The sequence below is a fragment of the Tiliqua scincoides genome, chromosome 3 (assembly GCF_035046505.1).
Source record: "Tiliqua scincoides isolate rTilSci1 chromosome 3, rTilSci1.hap2, whole genome shotgun sequence".
NCBI lineage: Eukaryota > Metazoa > Chordata > Lepidosauria > Squamata > Scincidae > Tiliqua > Tiliqua scincoides.
The window spans coordinates 26647512-26663805 of record NC_089823.1 but is presented as its reverse complement, the minus strand read 5'-3'; the positions used below and the strand labels follow the sequence as shown (position 1 = coordinate 26663805).

At 45.4% G+C, this 16294-nt stretch overlaps 1 long non-coding RNA gene across 2 annotated transcripts; it reads left to right on the top strand.

Annotated features, from left to right (window-relative positions):
* The first annotated feature begins 395 nt into the window (after nucleotides 1–395).
* On the top strand, nucleotides 396–14758 carry LOC136645918 (uncharacterized). 2 transcript variants are annotated; one of them, XR_010794174.1, is made up of 3 exons: nucleotides 396–479; nucleotides 10753–10995; nucleotides 14275–14758. It is a non-coding gene; the product is annotated as an uncharacterized lncRNA (long non-coding RNA). The 2 variants fall into 2 exon arrangements; XR_010794175.1 differs by having other exon boundaries at nucleotides 10753–11076.
* The last annotated feature ends 1536 nt before the right edge of the window (nucleotides 14759–16294 follow it).

Sequence of the window (16294 nt, the reverse complement as noted above, 5' to 3'; positions counted from 1 at the left end):
TGTTCTGGCTCTTATGATCTCATAGAACCCAATTTTCTTGATCAATTCTTAGTCCCTGTTGTTATGGTGGGTGGAGAGCATTTACAGGTTATATGGCTCACCACATGAGATGTCTGCAGAGGTTTACAGGGAAACCATTCATGCCCTGTGCAAATTAGGCTGTGTTCTTCCTGATGGAATTAATAACCTTAATTTTCAGATTCAGTTGTAGTTACCAAACAAAGCACTTCACTGCAGCTTAGTTGCTAGGGACAACACTACAATGAATGCCGTGTGCCAAGAACGTGGGAGCCACATCCAGCAACACTACAGTATCAAAAAGAACCATTTCATAATGACAGCTGATAAAAGCCATGTAATGCTCCACCACGGATACTTGAAAGATTCTTGTGACTCAAAAGCAGGCAAGCTATACAATCCTGCTAGGCTGGAGAGCACAGTGAAAGGAGAGGCAGTTGTGTTTTCTTGGAATCCAAAAGGTGAGCCTGTTTTTCTTGAAGCCTTGTCTGATGAGATATTTTCCATCAGGGCTTCTGAGACTACAGCCAGGAAGGTAATAGTCTCTAGTACAATATCTTACCTAGGGAGCTGCTGGCGGGGGGGGGGGGGGAGAGCAGGGAAGAGATTGTTGGAAAGATTGGGAGATCACAGGAAAAATGTGGGGAAGTGCACTCATGGTCTCTTGCTCATGGGCCCTCAAGGCCTTCATCTTGCTCTACTTACAAGCCTGTAATAAATCATTGTGAGCTTTAGGGCGCAATCCTAACCCCTTATGTCATTGCTTTCCAGCACTGGCATAGCGGCGCCAGTGGGACATGTGCTGCATCCTGCAGTTGGGTGTCACTCAGAGAGGCCTCCTCAAACTAAGGGAATGTTTGTTCCCTTACCTCATAGCTGCACTGCTCTTATGTCAGTGCTGGAAAGCACTGATATAAGGGGTTAGGATTGCGCCCTTAAATGCTTTCTGGGTAGCTTCTGTTTTAGTATGTCAACTTGCTTTGGTCTGACTTGCCAAGGGCAAAAGACGGGCCCTACCATGGAGTTCATACCCAAATATACTGGCATAGTCCAACCATTCCATTACATATTGCCTAAAATTAATTTTCTATCCATAATGTTAGCGTTCCACATATCCTAGCCATCCCATAACCTAGATCGGTTCTAAATTTAGCAGATGTTGTCACATATCTCTTGGCTACTTAGTCAAGAGCAAACAATTTCACAAGTGCAAAACTCCTTGAATTTAAATGTATATCTGAAGCTGTTGACATATTTGTGTGTCTGTGTGCTAGTCCTGCAAATGCCCAGAACAGGGAAATGCGCCAAGGAGAAGATGTTGATAGATATTCATCTTACTAGCTAAAAGGTGACGTAAGGTCAGCCTCATACGTACCAATGTACAATGGATCACACATTTGAACTTCCATTAACTTCTTGAAGATGATCTCATTAGAAGTGAGCATGAAGGAACTCATCTCCTGAAACAGATGCCTGGAACAGTGAAATGCAGACTTTTCTTGTTTGTCAGAGACATGCATGAATCATGCTTGTAAATCCATTTTATGTTTTTCAGATGAAAACATATGACAAGACTGTAAAAAGAAAATTCTAGTTTGAAAGTAACTCTGAACTTCAAAACAGAATGTTCTGCTGTTGCATTTGGCTTGCATTTTATATACAGAATGATACATTAGCAGTTTGGGTGCTCATTCTCCTGATGTTTTTGATGAGTGGTAGACCACATGTAGTTTTGGTACCTTCATCTAAACTGCACAACATATGACCCAGCAAACCGAAATGCAGCCCAGCAGTCATGGACTGCAGTTCTCTGGGGCTCTGATCAAACCCCCTTTTTTCTTATTGCTGAAACCGGAGAATGTGGGGCAGAGGAAGCATCAACATACTTGGCAGTCCTCAATATGCATGACTTTTGGGCTGTATGCAACAGAGTGGGTTAAGAGCTATGCATGCCCAATAAAGGGCAGAGATGCAAGCATCCCATTGGCATCCCTGCTTTTGGCAGGTTGTATAAAGAGGGAGGAAAATCAAAGGAAGGGTGAATGGGAAATGAATTGCTTTGCCCTGATTGCTTCATTGTGTGCCAAACGCTACATGAATGCACTCATCCCACATTCACAAAACAGCCCAAATTGGCTCTTAGTTTCTCCCTGGTGCCATTTCCATTGTTATTGCTCTCCCTCATGCGCCTCAAGAGTGACCTCAGTTAAAAAAGGATTTGCAAGTGTCTGTTAAACTGGCAAGATGTGCCAGATGCAGCCAAGGCTGGCAACTGGTTTCATATGTGGACCACTTTGAGTCAGGGCACAGTGTGGCCATCTAATTTCCCTCTCAGGCATGCACTCCCATTATAGCTCAGCTCCTGTGCTTTAACAGCTCCACAAGAGGCAAAAGTGATCAGGCTAAAAGAAAATGTCACCTTCTAGTATATTAGCCCTTCTTAATCCACTTAACCTTTCTTAAATGACATGCGCATAGACTTTGACATGAGTCTTAGGATGCATGTGTGAAAAACATGACAGCAGAAGTAGCCCCTTAGTTATTATTACGGGAAATTTAAACAATTTCTTGACTTAAGGGGGTCTGGGAGGCCCTACATCATGTTGAAATCTGTTCAATAAACAGATGGTCCAAGACTTTTCCCTTACCTTGGAGATTTTGAGTGAGTGAGCTGCCATCTGGACCCTTTAGCAGTCTCTAACCCAACTCATGTGCACAAAATTGCTACCGACAATGCATTTGTGTCCAACCCCCTTGGGCGGATTATATTTGCAGGAATCAAAGAGAATCCCCTGTTGTGTCAGTGCTGACGTACAAGAACACTTGTCCTGTTAATTAATCTTCCCATCATTTCCACAGAGCATACACGGTGGCTCGAGAGGGAACTTGCAATCTCAGGTTTCCATTGTCTTTTCTGCCAAGGTTGTTTCCTGGAAGACTTGTACAAGTGACATACAGCGCAGAGGTCTGCAAAATCTGTCTCTTGCTATCCTCCCTTTCTGCATACAACAAAGCCACATTTAGCTGTTTTGGGGGGGGGGAGGAGTGCCCAAAGGCAGGGAATGTACCTAATGACTATAATGCAGAATTAGGGCATTCTTCAATCGTTCCGTATTCCTTCTGCACTCAGTCAGTTTTGATCTTTCCATATGTGAAGGCACCTGAGAACCCCAGGTGCAAGTTCTCACTCAGCTTGGAAATCCACAATTACTAGTTTTATAACTGTGTGGTATATTCACAGCATATTGCTGGGGAAAACGCCACTTCTTCAGACCTTAAATGAAACCGTGTGTCAGGGGTCAGTCTGTTGCTGATGCATTAGCAGCATGATGGCTTAGTCAGCCTACCTGAATGAACCAGGAGTGGCAGTGGGCCACTGGGCCAGAAGTGGCACTGGATCACTGGTGTTTGGATTCCAATGAACCAATGCTACCCCAGGCACTATACAAGCTGCAGTGAATGTGGAGAGTGATGAGGATCCAGGTAGCAGACAAACTTAGGAAGGAGGGGAGAGAGGAATGTGAGTGAGCCAGTGATACAGAAGTTGCTGTCTTATCTTGGGGCAGAGCAGCAGATCACTCAAACAGACCCTATAGCTGCAATGATGATAGAAGAAATGTTCCTTTTTCTGAAGGCCCCCTATGTGAACATCTGGATTCACAATTTATGGGAGAGAGAAGGATGGACTCCATGCAGAGTTAGCATTTTTGACAGCAGCCCTCCTACTCCTTTATTCCTAGTTCTGGCCTCTGATCCTATATTAAGAGGACACCTACCTTCAAAGCCAGCCAGCTGGTAAAGTGATAAAGTGCTCTTTTATCTCTCTATGCCTGTAAAACAGGCCTTGAGCTGATTAGCAGCTAGGAGATGGTATCACCCCCACCCATTGAGCCAAATATATATTCAGATGGGGACAGAGGGGAGAGGCTGGCATTGGCTGAAAAGGAGTGACTCATCCTGGCTTTTCTGATATCCGGGATTAACTGTTGAGGTGCCTGTTTGTGCTTGCAAAGGCTTCGCCCTCTTCTGCATATGTCCTACTGCGCTCTGTCTTACACATTCATAACACATTGACAACAACAGGCCCTCTCTCTGTCTCCTCATATTATGGAAGGGGAACAAGACCTGCTTATTTCCCCTTCTTCTCATTTAATAATGTAAGACAGTAGGGTGAGACTATTGAACTGATTTGACAATATGCTTCAACCTCCAAAAAGAAAAGAGCCTGACTTCTAAGGTGTGCTCAGAAGCAATACTATGCACTAGTCTGGCAAAACATGGGTCTGGGGGACCCACGTTGAGCCCCATCTGCGGATATAAATTTCGCAAATAAACGGGCTCCACCTGTACATACTTCTATCATACACACTCAGCCATGAAACTTCCTGGGTGATCTTAGGCACGTCACTGTCTCTCAATCTTGCCTACCTTACAAGATTTCCGTAAGGAGGAGGAAGGAACCATGCACACAACCCTGGGAGGAAGGATGGTATAAAAATGTGAAAAATAAATATTATGCATAGAAACACTCTAAGAGCATCATTGTGTTTGGTTTGTCCCCCCCCCCCCCCAATGTTTAAATTAACACATCAGCATGCTGGGATTAGAAATTTGAATGCAAATTAGAAACCATTTTGAATGAAACTAATTTACAATAGCAGTATGGACCACACTGAGATATCTTCCCAGTAGACTGTAGTATCTGGCCATATGGGTGGCCACTTCCAGGGTGGGGGTGGACGTTTCCCCAGGCTGTCCTGCAGTGATGAGTTGCGACCAAAGACAGCAGCTCCAAAGGAGGTGCCCCTTTTGACTTGTCAACCTCCAAGAAAGTATGGAGAATGACCAGAAGTCATTCCTGTAATGTACTGTCAGATGTCTTGCATCCATCTCTACTCATGTCAGACACTTTACTCATGTCATGTGGGCTCCTCTGCATGTCTGGGGTGTGTGAGTCATGAGGAGACAGAGGTGAGAGTCCTTCCTATGCTGATATTTTCATATCAATGAAGGATTTTCATCACTGGAGTGATGAAACTTCTACAATGCTGAAAATGCACTACAGCAATTAAACCTTACCTGTAAGGTTCAGCCTGTTGTGGAGCTCACTGTTCTTCATTCCTGAAGTTCCAAGGATAGTTTCCTAACAGGAACACTGTTTGTCAACAGGGAGATTTGCATTTCTGTTCAGTAAATCAGTAACACAGTCATCTGATTTACTGCTTGTCTTGAGGATATACAACCCCAAGAGAAAAGTGTGCATGTCACAAAAATTGTATTGATTTAAAAGGGGTCATCCTAGATGCACTCTTTGATTGATAATATAACTTGGATCCCCCTACTTCAGCTCAACAGAGAGCCCAATTCTATCCTTTCTAGTTCACTGATGCAGACATGCAAAAAACAGGCGCACTGTATCCAGTGCGCGGGGGGGGGGGCAGATTGGGAGGCTTCAGAGGCAAAAAGGGATTTAAATTCCCTTACACCTCTGTAAGCCTGCTCTGTAGTGGGTCTCCTTGAACCTGTGCTAGCAATTTTGCTAATCTGAGCAGAGAAAGAGGACAGGGAGGCTGCAGGAAAGGGGGATAGGATAAGAGTTGGTCAAATGCAGTCTGATTTTGACTTCATCCAGAAAATCACATTAATGAGACACTGTGGACATCAAAAAGTGGATTTGTTACTTTTTTTCTGGCTCAGTTGCAAATAGTATCTAGTGTCATGACCCCAGCCCTGAGCAACAGCACCCGGTCCAACTCTAATGGAGCAGTTGACCCAGCCCCCTGGCCCTAACACCAGGCTGGACCCTCAACTCCCAAACTGAGAGACTCTAGAACCAAAGGTCCCAGACCTGGAGCCACTAGAGGCAGCGCTGCTGAACTGGGGCCCCTTGAAGAACTGGGTGCTTCTGTGCTAAGAAAAGTGCACCAGTGCTGGCAACAGGCCAGAGGCATGTGATGGAGGGGAGGAGGAATATAAGAGAGGCAGGGTGGTGTAGTGGTTTGGGAGGCGGACTTAGACCTGGAAGATCCAGGTTTGAATCCCCTCTCAGCCACGAAGCTCCCTGGGTGACCTTGGGCCAGTCACTTTCTCTTAGCCTCACCTACCTCACAGGGTTGTTGTTGTGAGGACTGGAAGGCTGCCACTTTAAATCCCTCCACTCTCCAGACAGGGAAGCAGAACCTGAAAGGACTGAAGGCCTCAAGTCACCTCTGATGCTTGTCAGAGCAAGTTGCCCACTTGGAGCGCTCCAGGGTTCCTTGCCTTGCTTTGCCACCTGTCCAGTGTGTTTACTCGGACCTGAGCCAGTGGTATTGCTGGCGCAGGTCCAAATGGACCAGTGAAGAAGGATGGAGCCTGGGAAAGGGGTTTGAATTCAGTGGATGCCACTGTCACTGAACCTATCTCCAGTCCCTATCCACCCTCCTCCCTGCCCCGTTCCACCCATCCCTGCTCTGTTCCGTTCTCCCCTGCCTCCCTCCCATCCCATAGATGGGCTTACCTGGCCCTGCAGGCATCTGGTGTCTGCTGGCATGCAGAGCCATGCACTTGCCACTTGTGGTGGTAGCCAGCCCATGCACGCCACAATGTCACATTTTGTGACAGCTGGAATGCTCATTCAGGCAGTACTAGGTGTCAGTGGGATTGTGGCATAATCAACCATTCGAAACACACAACACTGTAATTTTACTGCTGCTAGGTTTATCTGTAACTTCTTAAATTGCTGTTTTATTTCACATTTTTAGTGGCACATTTTTCTAATTGTGAGCCACCCTGGAAGTATTTAGAGCAGTTTGTAAGAACTGAATGAATAAACCAACAAATACACAAAATGTATTCAGAAGGGTGATGCTATAAGGCTACCTTGGTATATCCCACTAATCTCACTAAGGCAGCCTAAGGCAGCCTAAGGCCCCATTGAAGAAAATAGGACTTACGTCTGAGTAGACCTGGTTAGGATTGTGCCCTAAGTCTCACTAAGTCTCTCCCTCACTGAGACTTAGTATATCTCACAGCAGAGAGTGCAAAACAGAATATTCACTGGTAACACAGAACAAGTACTTTATGATTTGTAGTTAGCACTTACGTGACCCAGTCCTAACCAATGTTACTGATGCAGCTGTGCCAAAGGGGCACACAGAGCATTTGGGGGGGCAGTCATAGAGACCTCCTCAGAATAAGGAAACTTTTGTTCCTTTATCTCAGCATCGGTGCTGGCAAATTGGTTAGGATTGAGCTGAAATGGCCCAGAGATTTTTTCACCCAGGAATGGAAAGGGGAAGGTGACTGCCCTCTGGAGCATGCAGCAGACTCCCTTTATAGGCCCTACATTCTCTAGTAAGCTGTAATTCTGCCTGCTAGGACACCCACTTGGACCTATTATTTGACAGATAGGCCATTCCTTCTGGGCAGTTGACAGCTATACTGAACATGATTCCTTAATTGGCCCTTTAGAGGATATAAATGCCAAGCAAGTCATTTTCCTCCTCAGTGGAGAGAGAGATATTCTGTTCAGATTCTTGTAGTGAGATTCAGCCACTATTTTTTCCACCACTCCCCTTCCTTCTCTCTTTCATACACTACTCTTGGCAGATTTTTATTACCCACTTCGAGCTACCGCTGAGCATCACTGGATTCTGCCACTCTGCCAATGAAAATGATTGTGCGCAGGGATCAGATCTTCAGGAGTGTGGAGGTGACATGGTAGAACTGTAGTTTTCTGTAACTTGAACATTGATGCTCTAGGCAGTGGTGTAACTAGAGGGGGTGCAAAACACCAAATTTTGCAGGGAGCCTCATTGCAGTGTACAAGCGGCCCCTCCCTCTCCCCTTCTGAGCCAGGCGTATGCCTTTGTTTTGCTCCCACTGCCCAGAATGGCTCCAAAGAGGAGAGGGAAGAGCCCCTTGTGCACTGTGGTGAGGCAAAACATAGTGCTTTGCACCCCCTCTAGCTACACCACTGCATCTAGGAGTGCTTCCAAAACCAGCAAAACTTGTTTGACTCATTGGGATAGAAATGAGCAATTCACTCATTCAGCAGCCAGAAAACTAACGATGGGCCAAGCTGGACAGATGTCATAAAAGAAAACAAATGCAAAGATAAGTGACATTAGACTGCTAAATCAAGTATAAAAGGCTTCAATAAACTTTGCCTGGTGCCTAAAAGACAGTAATGTAGGTGCTGGTAGATGTTCCACAGTCAGGGTGTGATCTCAGAAAAGGGCACTTTCTCCAGAAGCCACTCTTTTTGCAAAAAACACTCTGAGAAGGTCCTCTGATGGCCATCTCAGTAGGTTCATCCAGGAGCAGGTCTTCATAGTTATGGCTGAAATGCTGACATTGTGCTGATCTTTTAAGGCAGGGGTGTCCAAACATTTTGGCAGGAGAGCCACATCATCTCTCTGACACTGTGTCGGGAGCCGGGGAAAAAAGAATTAATTTACATTTAAAATTTGAATAAATTTACATAAATGAATATATTAAAGATGGAACTTATATGAATGAATGAAGGTCTTGCAGTAGCTCAAGGCCTATAAAAGGCCTTGCACAAAACTGCATCACAGATGTGGAAAAGTAAGTAGTGGAGGGAGCCCTCATCCCACAACTTAGGTGAGAGGTCAAACAGTCGTCCTCATGCTGAGAGCGGTTGCTTCGGGCCAGCACAAGCTCCAGCAAGTCTTTGGAGGACCAGAGGCTCATTGGAGACTGGGGGCTCCCCACGGGCCAGATTGGGAGCCCCCTGGGGCCGCAAGTGGCCCCCGGGCTGGGGTTTGGGTGCCCCTGTTTTAAGTGATGGGAAGGTGTCAGTTTTGGTGTCAGGTTGCTGGATGCCCTGCACTGGCCCCCCATGGCACCCACACCAGTCCCCCAGTGGCATATTGGGCTCTGCCACGAATACCAGTGTTGAGGGTACAAGGGTCAACCTGACCTGATGGGTATAGGCCCTTTGGTCATTGACCAACCTGGCTGACTCCTGACATTCCTACTGAAGGGGAAACCTGAACAAAGACTGAATGCTGCCTCTTGCCCCTAACACATTAGCATTGCTGATATGAGAGTGCTTGGTGTAGTGGCTGAACTACAAAGCAGGACTTCCCTGGTTCACACCTTACCTGTATCATGAATTCACTAGTTGGTCTTAAGCATGCAGATGCCTCTCAGTCTGAGCTGCAATATGGGGAGAGCAATAGTTATTTACCTATAGGATTCATTTAAGGACTCAGCCAAGATAATAGCTGTGAAGTGTTTTGCATACTCGGAAAGTGCTATACAAACACTAAGCACCAATAACTGGGCAAGGCACTCTTTCCTTCTATCAGCTCTGGGATCAGCATATGGTATTTTCAAAGCAAAACAATGGTAAGCCTAATGCACACCCGTAGAAGTATTGTTGTAAGCACCCTCTTTAGGTACACAATGATTTTCTCTCATGTACAACCTGTTTGTTTGAAGGTACTTGCTTTGAATGGACTTGGATGGTTGGCGGCAGCTAGAAACCAGCAACCCCTACATTGACTTGGATAGAGCCTGAAGGACACAGTTTCAGGAGTGGGACTGGAGCCTTAGGAGAGGTCCAAGTGGAGGATTTTTTGTGGGGAGGGGGCTGTTGCTACTTGGAAGATTGGTGGTACTGTCTGTTTATGGCAATGTGACCATGTAGCAGCTCAATGCTAGAGCACCTGTTTAGCATGAAGAAGTTTCAAGGTTCAGTCTCTGACACCTGCAGGTAGGGCAGGGGAACACTTCATCTGACATAAGGGCTGCTACCAGTCAATGTAAGGCAATATTGAATTAAATGGACGAATGGGGTTCCTATGCCTGTGATGTACTAGCCTCTTTCCTGTGTTCTGTGCATACATTTATAAGATCTGGTACAAACCGCACTGGCATCTGACACAGCATGCTCCTCACCTGGCCAGTTTAGGAGAAGAGGTGGGGGCAGTAGCGTGGCTAGAGGGGAGTCACAATGGTAAGTATTGGCGGTGCTGCAATGCACCATGTAGTCAGCCATCAGAGCCTCGCCATCGGAGCCATACCGGATGGTGAGAGCAATGCACAGGAGATGCCTCTGGGATCTTTGGCAAAGCACTGGAAGAGCAGAAAGTAAGCATGCTCTCATCCTCTTATCATTCACTCCCCAAGGACAGGTGGCAAGATGTGGATGGAGTAGTGGATTGGTGGAGTGGCAGGGCAGGCTGGGAGGAGTGGTGACCAGGCACAGGGTGCAGGATGCCCAATGCAACTTTGTCACCACCCCCAGCCTGCTACTCAAAGCAGTGTTTAAGGTGTGTGCTTGCCTTTGACATTTATAAGCGAATATGACAAACAGTGGAATCTTATGCTTGTTTACTCACAAGCAAGGCCCATTCTGTTCAATGAGGCTTGATTCCAGGACAGTGTGTTTAGGACTGCAGGCAAAAACAAGACATGCCTCCAGGACTTTCTTGGTACAAGGAAACAGACCCTAAAAACAGTGACTCCTTTTGTTTTGGGAATAATTTCAGTTCTGCATCCATCCATTTTGAAAAAGTTGTGCAGTGGAACCAGCACGAGTGTTGTCCTCAAGATGGTGCTGAGAGCTAAGCCCAGCACCACTATCCATGTGGAAACAGCTAATCGATTAGAACAGGATTGGCTAACATTTCTGCTCCCATTTGAATGACACCCCAAAGTAATTTGCTCTACAGAAACCGGTATCTTTCTGAATGCATACTTGAACATTTTATCTCTTGCCAGAATCCCTGCTGAGTGTGATCCCTTGTTTACATATTGGTGGCGCAGGCTCAGAGATGAATCGCATCCTCCAGAGCAATGGGAGTACACAGCATGATGAAACAGAGCATAACTTTGTATGATGTAACAGCATCCAAGGTGATACTGACTCAGACCTACTCCTTTCTCTTTCATCACAGTTTACCAAAGTCATTAAGGGCAGCTGGGCCCTATTTTCTGCCTCAACAAGCCTCTTTTAAAATGAAGGTATTAAAATCTGCATGCCTCATACTATGCTGGTTCTGCTCCATCACATCGGCAGGGTGACATGAATTCTCTACAAATACGGTAATATCATATGGTGGGGCTTCCCGTTAGTAAGAGGCTCCATTATGATTGCACATTTCTGTATGCCTGATGGGTGACCGTAATGATGATTGCAGGTAAAACACATGTAGGGAAGGAGAACTCAATGTATCTGTTACGGCTATATAATTATGTCAGCAATAAACACAATTGTATGCATGTCTACTCGGTAGTAAGCCCACTGAATTCAATAGGACTTACTCTCTGGTAAGTGTGAATAGGATTACATTCTATTCACACTTACCAGAGAGTAAGTCCTATTGAATTCTAAGTGCACTTGGAATTCATTCTAAGTGAATTACATTCTAAGTGCATTTGGGGCACAATCCTAACCAACTTTCCAGCACTGACATAGCTGTGCCAATGTGGCATGCACTGAATCCTGCAGTCAAGGGGGCTTCCTCAAGGTAAGGGCATGTTTGTTACCTTACCTTGGGGCTGCATTGCAGCTAGGCCAGTGCTGGAAAGTTGGTTAGGATTGCGCCCTTGAACTACTAGCTAACAGGGAATAGAAGACGTTGTTCATTTCTGTTTTGTTTTATTTTGTCCTCTTCGGTTTTACATCCAGATGGTTCTGCTACTGCCAAAGTCTGTGACAGGTAGTATTCATTATAATAATTACCTGCTGAAGTTCTGCTGTTACCTGCAGGTCGCTCAAAGCCCAGGAACTTGTTATACCTGTCATAATAAGCTTCCTGAATTGATCCTTGAGCAATAACAAGCAAGTCAACAGGAAGTGGAGAAGGTGATTAAAAAATTATGACTCCAGAGTCAAGAGGATGTGAAACATGAGCTTGCACACGAAGGGTATTATCACACGCAAGCTGGGCCCCATTAAAGAGTTTATTGTTCAATTGCTGTGAATTGTACAATTGAGACAATAAATCTTCCATGGATCTTTAGAAGGCCTCGGATTGCAGAAAAGCAGAGAGGAAAACTGTGTGGTGTCACTGCACATTGAGGCGTTTGGGTGATGGGGGGGGGTGATGGGGAGGTCCAGCTGTCATGCCCCACTACCATGTAGACAAAGCATGAAATCACTAAAAAAAACTATATGCCGATTACATATGTACATATGTACATATCACTTCTCCTGTATTAACTTTATATTCTACCTTCCCTCTAAGTTGATCAAGGTGGCATTGGGGCTGTGTTCCCCTTGGCAGTCACAGTGAGTCTGATCTACAGAGGGACCTTTGGGGAGGGGTTAAAGCCTCCCTCTCCCCCGCTGTAGTTGTGATTCATGGGGATGAATCCAGATGAATGTACTTGAAAATATGATGCTGTCTTCTACTACATCAGGCCGTTGATTCGTCTCACTCAAGATTGTTTACATGGAGTGACTGAACAGGACTCTCCAAAGTCTCTCCCATCTGGTCCTAAGGGAAGAAGGGAGAAGACAGAATCCATTGATGGAGGACTTAAATTGAAGAGAACCACATGAAAGGAACACGTGAAAGTTATTGCTCAGTCTATGGGAAGCACAGAAGGCAGCTACTCTAAGCAGAGGATTTGCCCTTTTGGGGCCTCTGTATTCTTGGTACTTGTATGTACTGAATATCAGTCCAGACATTTTTTAGTGAAGAGGTAATTCATAAATAAATAAACGGCTATTATTTTTCAGGTCTGTTGAAGGAAGATGCAGCTTGGCCTCCAGCCAACTCACGTGGCTTTTCTGCCCATGGTCAAGTGATTTTTTCTTTTCCCAAAACTGCATCATGCTCATTGCAACCAGGTCATCTGACTCATTTGCTACAAGCACCAGTCGCAGTTATGCATGCCTCTGCAGACCTTCCAAGTGCCAACAGATATTTATGGTCATATTGTGGCACAGCTGTGCTTTGCAAGACTCAGTGGGGGAGCAGGCAGAGTCTGCTGCAGCACAAGCCAACCCTGGGTTGCTCTTGAGGGTCTGGTGCCCTGGTGGGCCCTCCCCTTAGCATAATAGTGGATACTCTGTGTGAATTTTTTTTTGTGGGGGGGGGGAACATGGGTGATGGCAGCCACCAGCTAGAATGTTGCTGCTGCTACTGCTGCTCCACCAAGAATCTAACAAAACTGTGTGCACACCAAAGTTAAGGGAGAAGGTTCCACCAAACAGGAAGGGGCCACCACCGCATTGCCAAGGGACCTCAACCTCACAGCTGGCCCTGGGAGCAGAGTCTTTTCAGCTTCTTTGCATGGCAACTTATGGCCACATCAGGCCCACAAAAGCTGGGAAAGCCAATGGGCCATATTAATGCCAACTATGAGGAAGGATAAGGGATTATTGTGGAGGGATCCTGATGCTGCCCTGGTGTCTAACATACGACCAGGCTTTAGCTGCAGCAGTGAAAACCAATATATTGCATACTACCAGGCTGTCAACATTTGCTGCTCGTTACCATTGGCTATTTCTTGAGGGCTAATTACGTTTAAAAATAGCCAGCTTCCAAATTCTCTTGTTTTGTATTGCTCAGAGCATGTCAAAGTAACACCCTTGAAGACAGGCAGTTAGTCTCAACTAGGACCTAGTTTTGGAAAGGAGGAGGGAATGGAAGGGTGATTTTTTGTTTTTAATCCTTCAAATCCCAACCAAGAATACCACTGTAGATTTTGTGTCTAATTGTGAATATTCTGTCACTACGGATTTGTCCTAAGGCAATGCCTGGTCAGAGCTTGCAATTTGACAAAAGCTTGTTAATATTTTTAAATGGCTGAAGAACAGGTTATGTCTTATACTGTGAGCAAATGGTTTGGAGACATACAGTTACCTTTCTGGAATGTTTTGAATGGGAAGCCATCAGAGCTTCTAAGTTGACCCTACGCCCCCGGAATCACAACTACAGCGAGGAGATGGAGGCTTTATTCTCCCTCCATGGTCCCTCTGTGACGCCAAGCGGAGCCCCAATGGCCATTCTTGACCTTTGTTGGATAAGAAAAGCAGGTATGTATGCTTGATGCTGCTTGCTAATTACCTCTAACTCCTTTTGACACATTGTAGTCATTTGGTTAATTAGGGTCTATGACTCTGTGGATTCTAATGCGGTGTGCATGACACAATGATCCAAATTACTTACCTGGTAATGACATAACATAATGCCCTTGTGTACTTATGGATCAAAAGAAAGAGAAGAAACCTTCTGGAGAATTGTGTTCTGGAATACAGATTTCTCTCTCTCTCTCTTTCTCTCTCTGCAGAGCCAAGTCCACAACATGAGAAGGTATACTATTAGCTTAAACTTGGTGTTGATGAAAAAGCTGTGAGGACATGTAGTTGGCAACGGTCTTCTTTTGCCCTGGAAATCCATGACACGTAAATCTGGTAGCTGTCAATCGTCTTAACACATGCACAGAGGCAGAGCCTGCTGCGCTAAAGCTGCTTTTGCTGCATCAGGAAAGAGTGGGAGACACTCTCAGTTCTGTGGATGAGGAGGAAATTACAGTCTCTCCTGATATTATGGAAGGCAAAACTACATTGATGAGTGGTGGAAGCCCTGAGCATCAGGGGTGTGCATTTGCTTTAGAAAGAATCACACACTGGAAAGCATCACCCAGCTTCAGAGCTACTTTGGATAGTACCCTAAACGAAGCAAGTTCTCTCCGAAGCAAGTTGGTTGCTTTGTTTGACCCCCCCCCCTTTGCTATGTTTGCCTCTACCTGGAGAAAGTCAAGCAAGGGACAATGTGATTAAACAATCAGCTGAATAAAAGATGATAACTTGCTGCTTCTTTTGCTTCTCCTTCCAATCGCGTAATTCTTGGTTTATGGGTTTATGAAGGGTTTATGAAATCATGAGCACATATAGTTCTTGGGCTAATCTGTCCAATGTGAGTTCTGTCTTGGAGTGAAGTTTTATTTCAGGAGTTTCTGACATGTTTAAATTTCCTTGTTTCTTGCGTGTGTGATCATTTATACTTTCCTCTGTTAGTGTGTTCCCAGGACTCAGATCCATCCTCTTAATTTCTAGTTCGGTTCAACACAACCATCCCAGACCACGCCCCATCTCTGTACCTGGGTTAGTTTGCTTTGACTCAACCCCTAAATCTCCAATACATGGAAATATTAAGTTATTCCTTAGTATTGATTTTCTTGGGAATTTCTGCGTCTACTTTTATGAAATTTTGCAGAGACCTTTCCTAAGGTCACCTCTGCATTTCCACTGTCTAACAGCCCAGTCCTATGGTGCTGGTGCCACAAGGTCATGTGGTGCCAAAGTGATCCCTGCTGAATCCCACAGGGCCAGAGCCGCCACTGGAATCTCCTTGGGGGAAGGAAACATTTGTTCGCTTACTCCAGGTAAAGCTCTGCTGCCTCCAATGGGTCTCCTTGAAGCTGCGCCTGCTATTTAGCGGGTGCAAACCCAAGGAGGCCAGTGTCAGGCAGCTGGGATCAGGAGGGGGCATAGGGACTCTGCCACCTTCCCTGCTCCCCTCCAAGGTCTGATCCTCCACCCTCCCTCTGCCTAGTTCAGCCTTCCCTCCACCTTTCTCCCAACCTCCCCCATCCTGAAAAGCCTCACTGCTGGCCTGTGGGTAGCACTTACTGCTGGCCACTATAGTATGGTGTCTTCCTGGCACTAAGGCCCAGCATCAACTGGCGCTAGCCTCTATGTCAACGCAGAAGGCTTACCCCTGCCTGCAATGTACCTTATGGCAATTGTACAATGACAGTTGCCAGGGCAGTGCACTGGCTGCTGGCACTGTCCTGGCATAGGATTGGGCCCTAAGGAAAGCGAATTGGGCAAACAAGAAAATAATAATAACCTTTAATGTCTTTTTTATGGACAACTCCATATCTTTCTGAATGCTTATCTTTCTGAAATTTTTCAGGGATCTTCTTGAGGGACACCTCTACATGTTCAGTGAGTTCAATGCAAGTTGGCACCAAGAAAGAGGCAGGGCCAGCAGAAAATGTTTAAAATAATCACATTTTAATTGCCCCTAGAATGAAAACCCCAGTGCCTATTTGGGTGACATTTCTCAGGCTTCGTTCCTTCATGAAGAGCTTCCATTTTTGCAAAATAGATCCAATTATGAAGATTTTTTTTTAAGTTACACTGAATTGAAATTTGCCCAATAAATCTGATGGAAAATGATTAAGGAAACATAATCAGAATTGAAACTAAGTAGCCAGTTAGGTATAAAATGATGTAAATTGTTGAAATGAACCAATGAAATGAATCAGACCACTTAATGAAGCAAAATCCAAAACAAGGTGG